The sequence below is a fragment of the Mixophyes fleayi genome, chromosome 10 (assembly GCF_038048845.1).
Source record: "Mixophyes fleayi isolate aMixFle1 chromosome 10, aMixFle1.hap1, whole genome shotgun sequence".
In the NCBI taxonomy this organism is placed as follows: domain Eukaryota; kingdom Metazoa; phylum Chordata; class Amphibia; order Anura; family Limnodynastidae; genus Mixophyes; species Mixophyes fleayi.
Window position 1 is genome coordinate 8,332,504 of NC_134411.1, and position 14,680 is coordinate 8,347,183.

At 40.6% G+C, this 14,680-nt stretch overlaps 1 protein-coding gene across 2 annotated transcripts in view; it reads right to left on the reverse strand.

The window, feature by feature from the left end:
• Positions 1-5,926: 5,926 nt before the first annotated feature.
• Positions 5,927-14,680, reverse strand: part of HRAS (HRas proto-oncogene, GTPase) — a 54,155-nt gene continuing 45,401 nt past the window's right edge. For both annotated transcript variants that reach the window (XM_075187808.1, XM_075187807.1), the window contains one exon: positions 5,927-7,350. The gene's annotated coding sequence lies outside the window, so the exon portion shown is untranslated. The remainder of the gene's footprint in view (positions 7,351-14,680) is intronic.

The following is a 14,680-nucleotide window of genomic DNA, read 5'->3' on the forward strand; positions in this document are numbered from 1 at the left end:
AAAAATTGAAAAATAAGATTGTCAGATGCCAGTCTAGTGTCTACTTTCATGGTAGCGAGAACAAGGCCCCTGTCCAATCTGTCCTGAAGAAAATCAAGTACCTAAGTAATGGTAGCAGAAGCAGGATTAATACATTTAGGTTTGCACCACAGGATAAGTCTCTTCCAAATACTGTAATATATAAAAGTAGAATTCTGCTTTCTATATTGATGTGTAACCTCAATCACTTTATCAGAAACCCCCTTTTCTTTTAACGAAAAACGATCTTTATGCCTCAGAGAGGGCAACTTGGTTTGGATGAAGAATCAGCCCCTGGTGTAGCTGATCAGCTGAGGTGTCGGAGGCCAAGGCTGCTCCAGAAGCATCCCCCAAGCTACTGCAAACAATGGCTGACGAGACCAAAATGCAAGAACTTCTATAATTTCTACCACTTCTCTCCCAAGGGGCTGAGATATGAGCTGTAAAGGAGGGAACACATACCCCAACTGAAAATTCCATGGCATCAAAAGACCATCTATTCCATTTGATCGGCTGTTGTGATGGGAATAGAACCGGTTAGGTGTTTGCAGTTGTCGTCATCAGATCTAGTTGGGGGAAGACCGAATTTGTACACTAGTAACTGAAAAATTATTTGTGCAAGGCTCATGCTCCTGCTCCTGGATGGATCGGACATGGACTGAGATAATCAGATCTTCTGTTGTCTTTGCCTTGAAACGTGAAGTGCAAAAATGATTGTCAAATTGTCTTCCGTCCAGGTCAGGCACCTGTTTCATAATAGTCCTGCTTCTTTTGCTCCCTTGCGTCTCCGGAATTATGTCTGGCATATCCCAAGTATGGATGGTATCACTTACTACCTTCGTAACAAATCACATAAGTTTGACCATATATGGGCCCTCGGTACCTTAGGGAGAGCCGTAGCTGCCTATCTGCTCCTGCCATGTGCCAAGGTCCGGACGTGACTGCGTTCCACACAGAATAGGATCTGAGCCACCTTCGGATTCTCTAGGTTGGATGCTGCCACCCTTAAGTGCCACCATAACGTTGGTTCTCGTTTTCCCTGCAGTTGGCGGCCTCTGTTTGTATGTGTATACTCTTTGAATTTTTTTTTGCTCTCACTGCCTGTTCCACCAACCCAACACCCCCTTCTTCTTCACCTGTCCCCTTCTCCTCCACTCTTGCTTCTCTTTCTTCCCCCTGCTTAGACTATCTCCCCCCTGTTCAGTCCCTCTTACTACACCATGAAACAAAATTATGAGCAAACGTCCTGGATATTCATGGTTTTATTTTGTAATTTGTTTTTAATGAAATATTTAGGGGAAAACAAACATGAGGTACAGCCAGCAAATGTGGCATAGCTCAATACGGAATCACATATAGACTTCAGAGTCCATTAACCAATAAAGTAGCACTAATTGTACAGACATAGATTACACAACAGACAGGGGAACACGGTAAAATATACAGGGGGAGAAAAGTGAGCCAGAGAGAGGGGGGTTAGAGAGAGACAACTACTCATTGTGTATAAATCACATTACAAAGGGAAGAATGCCGAGAGGGAAAAAAGTACAGTATGTCTAATTTTCCATGTGTCTGTCCACCCTAAACTCCATCAGAAAAAAATCTTGTCCGAATCCAGGAGGGAGCAGTAAGACGGAGATTCCTTAAATTCAAGCCAGCATAGCCCCATTGCTGTGTATTCAGTGATCTTCTTTTGGCCAGAGAGGATAATGTCATCCATAAGCCTGTAAAGATCTATCCGTTTAAACTACTCCCGCATGTCAAACGTTACAGGGTAGAATCAAAGAAAACTGAAACAAAGACACTGTTGTGCCATAGCCTACAAACTTCATTGCGCTCCATTTCTTTCATTATTTAGTAGGTAGCAAGGAGGAGGCAACTGACTAGGACTGTTAAAAATATTAGAAGAACTTTATTATAGCTTTACAACCTTAAAAGGTTATGTATGTTGATGTCTTGCTTATGTACAATTAGTACATGCATTCATCAAGGTCAAGATGTGCATTCGCAACAGCAAGATCGCATGTACAGATAATAGCTGATATTAAGGCGATTACTCCGCCTAAACATTTTAATAAAGGAGGTTTGAACAAATCTCTCAGAATAATATACTGAAAAGTTTGAAAGCCTATGGGGTCCCTATGCTATCGTTTTGTTTACACTCTATCTTTTAATTCTTGGACACTACCCATGATGTAGAGCGTTCTAGTTGTGTGTTCTTAGCTGCAGATAATAATGTAAAATAATAATAAACCATTTATGTCACAGGTCGTAAATGCTAAAACTTATTCAAATCTCTCTTTAATCTTATATCAATATCCATCAATAATATACAAAACCAGACCACTCACATTCTTTGTGGTTCTGTGATATTTCAGGACATCTGACAGGAGGCTGAGAAGCTGGGCCAAATTTTAATTAAGGGAAGTACAGACACAGGAAATGGTCATTGGAAATGGAAGAATGGGATTCCGCGCTTCCCTAAATGCATGATAAAAGAGTGCTGCCAATGGGAGTAGTGAGGGAGGGCTGTTCCCAATCCCCAAAACAGTGATGCTAAAAATACAGATTCCCAGACGTGCTTGGCAATCTGTAGTTTTAACAGGAAATGTCATATTTTCTCATATCATACTTACAGGATCCACGTTTGATATTGTAAATTAAAGGAAACTGTTGGACTGTTGTGTGGATGTAATATCATATTTGTAGATAATTCTGGTAAGAAGTTAGGCCAGTATGAAAAAAACGCTCACTAGAAAAAAGTGTTTTGGAAAGACTTTTGCAAATGCATTAACACAGGCTTTTTGGTGCAGACATCACAGTTGAATGGAATTTTGGGCACCTGAAACATGTTTAAAATGTCCTGTAGTTAAGAGATCTGTTCACTTTTATGAGCCCATTTCATATCGAGAAGTGTACCAACGAATTCCCACTCTCCCGGTAGACAGAAATCTGATCATATGTATGTGAGTTCACGGGTCAGGACTTAACATGGTAATAGTAATGGTCCATATATGAAACAGAGATGAAACATTTGGTTTATGATAACGCAGGGTCACTGAAGATCATTTAGTTAACAATAACTGATTAAAATAAGCTGTGAGATTAGTTGAGTTAAAGCGGGGAGAACCAAGGGCTTCCTGAGTAGGAGTGTTAGCTCTTGAACAAACTTTGGTGGTGGCATGATTGGGGAGGCAACAAATATTATGCGAGACAGGGGAAGTTTTAGTCATTTTTAAAGCAGGTGTTTGTTTTTGATTAACTCTTTGTTACACACACATGAGAGTGCTGGATCAGGACAACCATGATAGAGTCACACGAGAGCTGACCTACCATCCCTTTATTCCTTTGATAATTTGTTAACAGCCTCACACGGCTGAGCAAGTGACGAAACAATGCTGCTATAAACCAATTGAATGTTTTAAGCCTATACGTATTGTGTCCATGAATACATATCACATAAGTGAGCAGATTCAATTGGTCGCGATGCACTGCACATATGCACATTTTCCTTTTTGAAAACTATCATTATATATGAATGAAAACCACTGGGGGTTCTACACAATCACACTGATCACTACAAACCCCACCACATATTTCAATGCTCATCAGCAAACCACAATTATTTTATTATTTTTACTCACACCCCCACCCTTGCATACATTAGGTAAGGATTCCCTCCTGGTCATCTGTGCATCAATCAGAAAACAGTTGTTCAATAATCAGAACTTTAATGTAAATCTGCAGCATAATATGTACAATAAATAAAAACACAAGTTTTGCTTTTTTCGTACAATAATTCAAAACAATTTGGAAGGTATATACTGTATGATACAATTTACAGACTGGATTGCAACTCACGGTGTTCATTGGAATAGAATACAGCAGGATTATACACCTTTGCCAGGTCCTTGCGGTATCAGAAGGATTAATGTTAGACTACTGTTGTTCAGTATGTGAATTTAGACGCACAATTCTCAGCTACTTCACACTGTCAAGAAAGCAGCCATTTACCTATGCTTGGAGAATCTTTGCACCATGGCTACCTCATTATCAATATTTAATCAAACATTATGAATCCATGGATCTGGATGAGCAAACTCGTGTTCTACAATGTAAAGAACCTCAATGCTATTAAAAATGTGCTCAAACTGAAAATATAGCAATAGAAAGGGTTTATTTAACCCAGGGTTTCCTAAACCCAGTCCTCAGGGCTCCCCAACAGTGCAGGTTTTCCTTATCTCCTTTCTGGAGCACAGGTGTATTCATTACTGACTGACACATTGTAACAGATCCACAGGTGGTCCTAATTATGTCACGTCATCCAGAAAACCTGCACTGTTGGGGAGCCCTGAGGACTGGGTTTGGGAAACCCTGATTTAACCTGAGTATTCAAGAGAGTATGGACATATACTAAGCAATTCTAAAACACAAAACCTTAATCCTTTGATTATTTGCATCTAACAACGAAGAAGCACACATATTACCGAGGTAATTTGAATTAAATATATAGACAGCAACAGAACAGCATCCCCTAGTTGTCAATATTCTGAAAGACTTTCATATAAGTATATACAAACTGGCCCAGTGGGGGGAAGCAGTGTATCGCTCAGCTGTCTCAGCATTTTTTTTTTGGGTGGGGGGAGGACAACTCATGGTAATAACAGATAATGTAGGCAGTTTACCAATGACTCACACACTAGAGTCAGATACACACATAGATATTATTTGTCTGCACAAATGTTCTCATTTGTTACTGACTGGTCTAAGCAGAGTCAAGAAATGACAAGTCAATCCAAATCTGAGCACTAAAAATTATTTGCTCTGCCCTACCAATATGTGTCTATCGCCTTGAATATTTGTGCATTTAGCTCCAAAATTGGGAGAATCCCCAATGATGCCTGGTACTGAGCATGCTTGAAGCTTTTCCTAGATAGAAATTTATACAAGTGTAGACTCACAAACAAGAGACATCAAAAGTCATCTTCCGATAGTGGTGGTTGCATACACATGCACATATACTGCCAATCAGATCAAAAATGGTCTCTAATCATTCTTTTGAAACTAGAATCTCAATGTGTATACTGACCATAAGGCTACCAATGTAGTGTTACACACATACACCATACATATGCCAACACATTCATAAACAATGAGCAATATCATACACTGGCCCTAATTTTGCATCAGATCACCCACTGAAAATTACAAACACAGGCTCTTATGACAGGAATATGGATTTGTACATAATACAGCAGTATAAAGCTCAAGCTTGTGTCTGCGGGAAGGGAGTTTTTTTGTGTATGTTGCATGGAGGGACAATTTAAAGGAGAATAGAGCAGAGTATGAGCTGCTGTGAGTTATGCTGTACAATGCAAAGGAGTAGTAAGGCAGTGGCTTATTTTCTGACCGATGTTATTTCTCTTCAGTGTGTGAACAAGCATGAAGAACTGGACATGGTAGGAAGTGTGTGCAGGCAGTGCTGGGGTGAATTAGAGGACCTTTAATTTGCAGCAAGGCTTGATTTTCACTAATATGTCTTTTGTGATGTCCATGGACAAAGAAAAAAAATAATAAAAAAAAAAATAGTGTAAATGAAGAGAGATCTCCTGTCCCTACAGCTTAGTATACAGGAAGTGATTAATCATTCACATTACATATGAGGTATTCAAGTATGTAACTGCAGGGTATTTGCCATTGGCTGATTAAGCTGCTGTGCTTAAGAAGTTTGTTTGGTAATATTTAGCAATCGATGGAAAAATGTTGCGTTCTTTTACACTTGAGCAGTATGTTTGAAAGTATTTGCTATTTTTAAGAATGATTTTTAAGAAAAAAACAAAATCAAGGTCACATAGTTAGTAAGGTTAAAGAGACAGTTCAAACCTTTCACAAGCTCAACTTTATGTGCTGAGGAAATGGCAAAAATGCACCAATACAAACTATTGTACTGGTAACATCCATTAACGCATGGGAAACAGGTCGTGCCACATTCTAACATTTTAAACATGGGTTAAAATTTTAGTGAGGAATTCAAATCCCCATGATGTGCCGCGGAGTGCCTACAGAACAGTCATGAAGGCACTCTGCAGCCATCTGACATCGCAGATTTTTCCTCACACCACAATCGAGGTGCGCAGGAAAATCCGTTATGTGCCCGATAATAAGCACAGCTGGACATTGAGGTATTGTCCTGTGGGTCATCATGAGGAATTGAATTCCCCCCTTAGAACACAATGGTGGGAATGAGCAAATAAGAAACCAATGTTGTATTTTTTGTGTGGTTTTCATCATAACAAAATGTCAATTAAGAGAGGTAGATAATTCAAATCAGGACTGAAACAGACACATGGCAACCTACTTTATGACCTATTAATACAAAATCCACACAAACTTCATAAGATTTCAGACATATCCAAGTTCCAATGTCATCTCACAACAACCAGCTTCAAGGTGAGGGTCCCTCTTTTCCATAGAAAATGGGTCACAAGTTATGTTAAGTCAATGTTATATTGTAGGAGGATACACCATCATTTTTCAATTAGGTAGGTACTCAACATTGATATACCACCTCTCTGTACAACACTCTCTTTTCTAGTCTCTCTACTGTGAAAACAAGATTGGTAAAACAAGAAAAAGAAAAGTAAATAAGGTTAACATAAAAACATATGTTTTATATAGATAATGAAAAACCACCCTTTCATTAAATTTTGCCATTCACTACAGCCAAACCCTTCTGTCCAACATACAAAGATTTTGCTTCACTTTGTGTATTCTATGCATGTTTTATACCAAGTTTCAAGATTTTATATTCCCTATTTGCAAAACCTTTCCCTTTTCAACATGTTTAGATAAAGCTAAAAATTATCAAATCAAAGAAAATTATTACTTTGGGACATCATGAATAGATCCCTCCAGTCAATTGGGAGCCATAAATATGTGGGGCTCATTGGGATGAAGGTATTGAAAATTGCATACAGAACTAAGTTGCTCATCCAAAGATCCACATTTAACCTCTATACTACAAGAGTTATTGGTACCATAATATCCGAAAAGAACCAGATCCACTGACGTGCCAACAACTGTCATGTCATTAATCCTTTTGCTGGCATAAAACTACCCATGATGTACACTGAACATATCCAGAAGACAATAAATTACTGGATAGGGAAATATCATTTCCAGGTTAATCGTGTTTGAGTCTTTAGAGTTGCTTCTCCAAAGAAGGTTGGTGTCTTCTAATCTCTTCTAATACTTATCCACCTGGGTTCCTGCTACTTGACTGGAGGAGCAGAACAGGGTAACTCTTTTCATGTCAGACTGAGACCAGTGATCCTAACAAGGAAGAAATGAAAACAAGAATTGGAGACCATCAACAGCCAAAGAGTAACAAAATACATAGAGAAACATATTATATACGCACAGATATACAAGTAAAATAAAACATACACAAACAGATTTAAAAAAAAGCAGCAATAACCTCCACATTAATAGAAACCCACCATTCTGCAAAATGCAATGAGAAGAAAAGGGGTCATGTGTTTGGAGTGCTATATTTTAACAGAAAAATACAATAAGTAAAAAATATATATATATATATATATATATATATATATATATATATATATATATATATATATGACACATTGCAGGGAATGCACAATGAATTAGTGGCGTAGGGCTGTAGTCATTGTCGAGGTCAGCTAATTGCATAGAGTCATTTCAATTAATATCGAGCAGATTTGTTTGTCTTTGTCTGAAATTATGCGTAGAGCACGCTGCGGCGTATAAGGGCGTATCCAGCCACAACACGTGGCAATAATAGGTTTTGCACTTTTACACACATTCACACGAACATACACATTTGTAATTAGTACACATTAATTGTAGTTGCAACACAGTTCTTTATGTCGAAATATAGTAGTATTTATGTTTATTATAAGTTATATGCATGCTAGTGAAATCAAAGGTTCTAGTTGCAGGAACTGTGTCATGTTTGGTATCATTTTAATCCCCTTTTCATCAGCAGTTGTCCGGTTCATTTGCCGAAGGGATCGCACATTGCATACGCTAGTTAGCAATGTTAGGGAATAAATGTTTAAAGTGATACAGACTGTAAAATGCTAATAGACTAGTTAAAACTGGATTCTTGGCGGGAAAGTCGGAGCACATCCCCTGGAGAGATGACCCCCAACTTTGAATATATTGGTTTGAACTGGCCTATGACCTGCAGTACACTGGACCTTCCTGAAGCCTGGACCAATAGAAGCAAGCCACATCATATGCAATGTTTTACTGTATTCAGTGACTGCATATAAGCAGGGGCTCTGGGCTTAGTGAGCAGTCTTCTTTGACCACAGCCTTCAGAATGACTGTTCACTGGATCCAGAGCGCCTGCGATAAGTAACGGCTGTACTTTTTTATTTTGCATTATTATTCTGCTACTTTTGGATATTAAATTACTTTATGCTTTGGAAACACAAATCGAGATTCGACAATCGTTATTAGATAGCAACAAAAGGTGCATAACAATTTGGGGGCTCGCGGCGGAAGTTACGCTACCGGACGATACGCAAGACCTACAGATTTTGGTTCCTCAACAAAGGGTGGATTGACGCATCATATACGGGTAGGAACGCAATGTGTTCAAAACCTGTTTATCATTCTGTGTTGTGAAACCGAATGTCCGTTTTTGCATCTAAGGAGCGCTAACTTGAATCTAGGGACAAGAGAGAAAACGGTTTCTTTTTATTGTCATTTTGCGTTTTAAATGTATTGCATTGCTTAGCGTATGTGTACTTCCTGCATTACATATGTCAACTTCCGGTATTGATGCCACTTGTTTAGACAATCGTTTTGATAGTTTGTTATACATGCATAGTATAATCACTTGTTAAAGCCTCTGAAACGATATTACTATTGTTGGGAAGTTGATTTTCTGCGCAGAAAAGGTGCATATTGAGCACTAGGAGAGAGAACACCCAGGGTACTGAAACAGCAGCTTCTGTGGATAATCCTGAATGTAGTAAACTGGTTGGTGCTTATCCTGTCCGCACAATAGCAGTTCCTAATGGGAAAGCGGATAAGGATGGTATAGTTCCCATCAGGAATGTAGCAATGCATTGCCCATGGACCAGATCGGAACTACATTCTATTATGACAGATTTCCCAGACCCTAGGAAAGAGTTGGCCAGAGGTCAAAAATTCATTAAAGACTTAGGAAATACGCAAGAGCCAAACAATAAAGATTGGCGCGTGGTGTTAAGGGCCTGCCTTCCTTCCAATACAGATATATAAAAGTTTATTAAGGATTGTATATTGGAGGAGGACAAAACCTTAACAGATGAGAATAGCCAAGAAAATATAGCTAAATTTATCTCACAACTGGCCCACTATTTTCCTGTAGTAGTGAATTGGAGTAAATTTTTCCCTATAAAACAAAAAGATAGTGAAACTGCATCAGACTACTTTACTAGAGCTCTGGCAGCAATAACACGGTTCACTGGGATATCGGACATAAGTGAGGATCCACATCACAGGGAGGTGGCTGTAGGGGTATTAATGGATGGTCTCAGAGAGAATTTAAAGACTAGAGTACAAATCTCATTACCTAATTGGAGGGGCACCACAGTAGATTCCCTTAGGGAGTCTGCTGTGGAGCATGACAAACATATTTTTAGAAAAAAGGAAGAGAAAGGTTAATGACGGTGAGTATACAGGCTCTAGAGGGAATGCATACATGACCACCAGCATACAACCCACATAACAGGAGACCTAGAATATTGAGATGTTACAATTGTGATGAAGAAGGACATATTAGGAAGGATTGTAGAAAGGAAAGATACAGTCCTAGGGGAGGGTCACATAGATACCCACCAAGGAGAAATTCACATAGCATAGAAGACTCACACCTGCCCGCGCATGTTATAGCAGCAAATGCTGTGCGGGAAAGCGATAGTCAGCGTTAGAGTCAGGTCATACCTGTAGCCTACAGCCAGTGAGGTTAACTGAGAGTCTGAGGGAAGAACCTACAATGATAGTTGACATAGCTGGTAGGAAACAAACTTTTCTTGTAGATACAGGGGCAGCCAGATCAGTGATAACTTCTCCTTTTAATTTATAGATAACTAGAGAAACTATTCCAGCTATGGGGGTAATGGGGAGAGTGTTACATTACCCTTTAACTAAACAAACAGAGGTTACTATCGGGCCTCTACATACCAAGCATTCGTTTCTCTTGACTTGTTATGCAAAATGGGATGTGTCATATACTGTACCCCTGATGGTGTATTCCTAGATACCAGTGAAGGTCGTGCATGAGGTACAGGATATATTGGACACCCCACAAAGGTTAATGTTACACTCTACTGTTATAGAACAAAGTTCATCTCCGGTAAAGGGGATGTTGCTGGAAATACCGGGTTCCCTATGGACCAAAGATGGACAAGACACTGGATTAATGGCAAATGTAGTTCCTGTGATGGTAAATCTAAAAAGTGGTAGGATAGCTCCAAAAATCCCACAGTATCCATTAAAACCGGAGGTGGAATTAGGGGTATATCCTGTTATTGAGAGGCTGTTGCAACAAGGGATTTTAATTCGTACATCCAGCACAGCCAATAGTCCCATTTTCCCTGTGAAGAAGAATGGGGACAGGGGCTATAGATTAGTCCAGGAATTAAGGGGAATTAATAAAGTTGTTGAGAGCCAATTTCCCGTAGTGCCCAATCCAGCTGTCATTCTCATGCAGATTCCACCGTCTGCTAGTCACTTTACTGTCATTGACCTTTGTTCTGCCTTCTTCTCAGTCCCTGTTCACCCTGACTGCCAATACCTTTTTGCATTCTCCTATAGGGGGGTGCAATACACATGGACTAGACTGCCCCAGGGGTTCATTGACAGCCCCAGTATTTTCTCCCAAGGCTTACATGACTGTTTACAATCCTTTCAACCAAACAATGGGTCTGTTCTGATTCAATATGTGGATGATTTGTTGTTGTGCTGATTCTTTTATGTCATGTTTACATGATACTAAATTGCTGTTCCTTCAACTCTCGCAAACAGGGCACAGGGTGGCAAAGGACAAGTTACAGCGATGTCAGACTAAGGTTAAATACTTAGAACACGGTCTCACCCAGGGACTAAGACACTTGACAAAAGGACAGAATTGAGGCAATACAACACATGACTCTGCCGCAAACCCAGAAGCAAATCTGTACCTTCTTGGGGATGTGTGGATACTGTAGATCCTGGATCCCAGGTTTTTTCTATTCTGGCATTACCATTGCAGGAGCTAGTCTCTTCCTCAAAACCAGAACATGTCGTACACACAGAGGAGTCAGAGCAAGCGTTCTTTAATCTCAAAGATAGTCTGACTAGAGCACCTGCATTGGGAATACCTGATTATGAAAAGCCTTTTGAGCTATACTGTACGGAAGCTGTTGGTTGTGCAGCAGGTGTCCTCACTCAGAAACATGGCGACGCTAACAGACCGGTAGCATACTACAGTGCACAATTGGACAGTGTGGCAAGATCACTCCCAACATGTCTAAGAAGTGTAGCAGCGATTGCTCTTCTGGTAAGTAAGAGCGAGGACGTAGTATTAGGACATGATTCAACTGTCTATACACCTCATGCAGTATCAGCTCTGTTGAATTCAGCTCAAACCAGACATGTCTCTTCAGCTAGGTTCACAAAATGGGAACTAGCTCTGATGGCTCCCTCAAACATCACCATCAAACGATGTAGCACTTTAAATCAAGTTACATACCTTCCATATGTGTCTCTAGAGACACAAAGGGTGGGAGGTGAGGAGACCCTGGTTGGTGTTGAGTTTTGCAAGAATACTTATACGCATGATTGTATGGAATATCTGAACCAGACTTTTACTGCAAGGCCCGACATACGTGACACCCCCTTAGAAAATGTAGATTTTACGTTTTATACAGACGGGAGTTGTCATAGACAGACGGAGATGGGAGAACTATGTACTGGTTATGCTGCTGTAGACGATCAGGATGTTGTAGAAGCTGGACCACTTGGCCCACCTCACTCAGCCCAAGTGGCCGATCTAGTAGCATTAAGGAGAGCTTGTGAGCTGGCAAAGGGTAAGTCAGCTAATATATATACTGACTCTAGGTACGCCTTCGGGGAAGTGCACGATTTCGGGGCCCTTTGGAGTCCTATAAACTTTACGACAAATTGAGCAGACAGCTAAAGCAACAACAACAACTAAAAATGCTGTCACCTGGTATGCCAGAAAGGAACGGTCATGATGTTGATCCTGGGGAATATGTTATGATCCGCAATTTCTTACGTTCAGGTTGTTTAACAGACCGTTGGGAAGGCCCGTACCAAGTGCTGCTGACCAGTACCACATCACTGAAGGTTGCAGAAAGAGACACTTGGGTCCATTCCACCCACTGCAGGAAAGTCAGTAACCCGGAGAAAGTGCGAGATAAAGCAAAGACGGACGACACCGATCTGTCACTCGTAAACCTGTTTCGGGGGACCTAAAGTCTGCAGTCAAGACACCTGAGCCAAGGACGTAGCCCAGACTATCTTTCCAGCGATGGAGTGGCAATTTTTGTTTTTCTTCTATTCCAGGATTTTTCTTGTTTTCATTTTTTATAGGACACCATATTTTTGTGAAGAAGAACTGATGACAGAGGCAGGATCTGGTAGTGATACTGATGAGATAGATTTCGAGGAAAAGTTATTAGGATACACAGAACAGCCCATTATCAAGCTTGGTCCAGGGGTTACGAAAAGGTCTGCTAGCTCTGGAACTCGGAGACAGTGAGAGGGGCTATTGTCTGATGAATAATGTATTTGTAAGTACTGTGACTCCCTAGTTGGAGAAGTGCATCCAGCGATACCAGTCCAATAATAATATGGACATGGGTGGGCATCCTCTGGAGGATTATCACTCCTTAGTGGGTAAGGTTCTAAACCAAACTGAGTGCTGGGTGTGCTCTCATGTGCCTCGGGGACAGTATAACATAGGACTAGTGCCGTTCCGTTTGGGTTGGGGACAACCCAAAGCCTGGATACTACGAGACAAAAATCCCCAGCCTAGAATGATCACAGAGCCTCTAGATACCGAGATGCTGACAGTTTACTTCAAGTGTTGTTTTCCTAAACTTAATTCATTGAATTATAATAATCATGTCGGCCTACTATACACAACCAAAATCTTTCATTAAACACAGACAGGAAACCACTTGGCAACATGCTGAAGCTGGCGGCTAAATACATGGTAGCAGGTGAGTTGCATTTTGAACACCTGTCTAGTAGCATTATTGTTATAATTCTTCTATAGATTTCTGTTTTGGGAAACAAATGAACATAATTTGTAGAAAATCAGTCCTTAATTGGATAGGGATAGCTTATTACCAGCTTTTCTATATAGCTATAGGATGATCTACTGCTTGGCTTGCCGTAGCAGGTCATACTGGTGTTAGGATCCCATACTTTAATGTACTGTATGGGCCCAGTATTGGTTTCCAGAGACTACAGGAAGCTATGGATCTTACAGACCTATCAGGCAGTGGGCTTGAGGCTGAACTGTTTATTAGTGGAATGGGGGGAAGAGGTGCGCCCAGGATCAAAATGTGTCAGTGAGACCATTATTCTTATGAGCAGCCCTGATTACACTTTAATGGATACCACAGCTAACATTCAAGTGGTCAACTGTCATTTTACATGGTGAAACCCACCAATCTATTAATCAAGAGGCAGATGGTTTTTAGGTCAATTAGACTTCAATTGCACAAACCATGATTTTTGCTATTCAATCGATATTGGTCCGGTAAGTTTTATCCCTTTTTAAAATAAAAATGTGTGCTACTAATCGTGGTATAAAGCAGGGTTATTCAGATAGCTATTATCTCCATTGGAGAGAAAAGTGATCCACTGTCCTGCCTAAAATCAGCTGCCACTACCTTGAGTCATTTGATGTGTAAAATACACTATGCATCATTGAAATAATTCACAGCTTTGCACACATGCTGTTTGAGATCCACAGATAAAAGGAATTTACAGTGCTCAAACTGGAAAACTACCAATTGCAGGAGAGAGATATTAGTATACATTTAGCGCCATCATGTGGCCCAATTATTGTACTACACCATCATCAATTTCTTGCTGTATGTTCAACTGATAGCACTGAAGCTGACCAAATGCAGACCAATCCTGCGGCTCAGCCCAAGCACTGAGAGAATCAGTGTTCAATTCGACCACATATATACAGGGCCGGATTAAGGGAAGGGAGGTCCCCGGGCTAAGGGTACTGTGAGGGCCCCCCACGAGGACCCCCCCATGACCTTACCTCCTTCTGTTGTTCCACTCTGTGTAGCAATTATGCGGCAGGCAGTAATCTCCTTACTGAGGAGATCTCGTGAGAATGAGACTATGACTCATAGTCTCACTCTCACGAGATCTCCTTACTAAGGAGATTACTGTGCGCCGCGTAAGTCCTACAGTGACAGCAGGCGGCTAACAGCATAGCATTTTCTGTGAGCTGCCTGTCATTCTCCTTGAACAGGTGACAGTCGGAGCCGGGGATGCCCCCGACCTGATAAATGCTGGCGGGCCCCCCAGCTGCCCGAGGCCCCTGGGCTGTAGTCCTTTAGCCCTATTGTTAATCCGGCTCTGCACATATAAG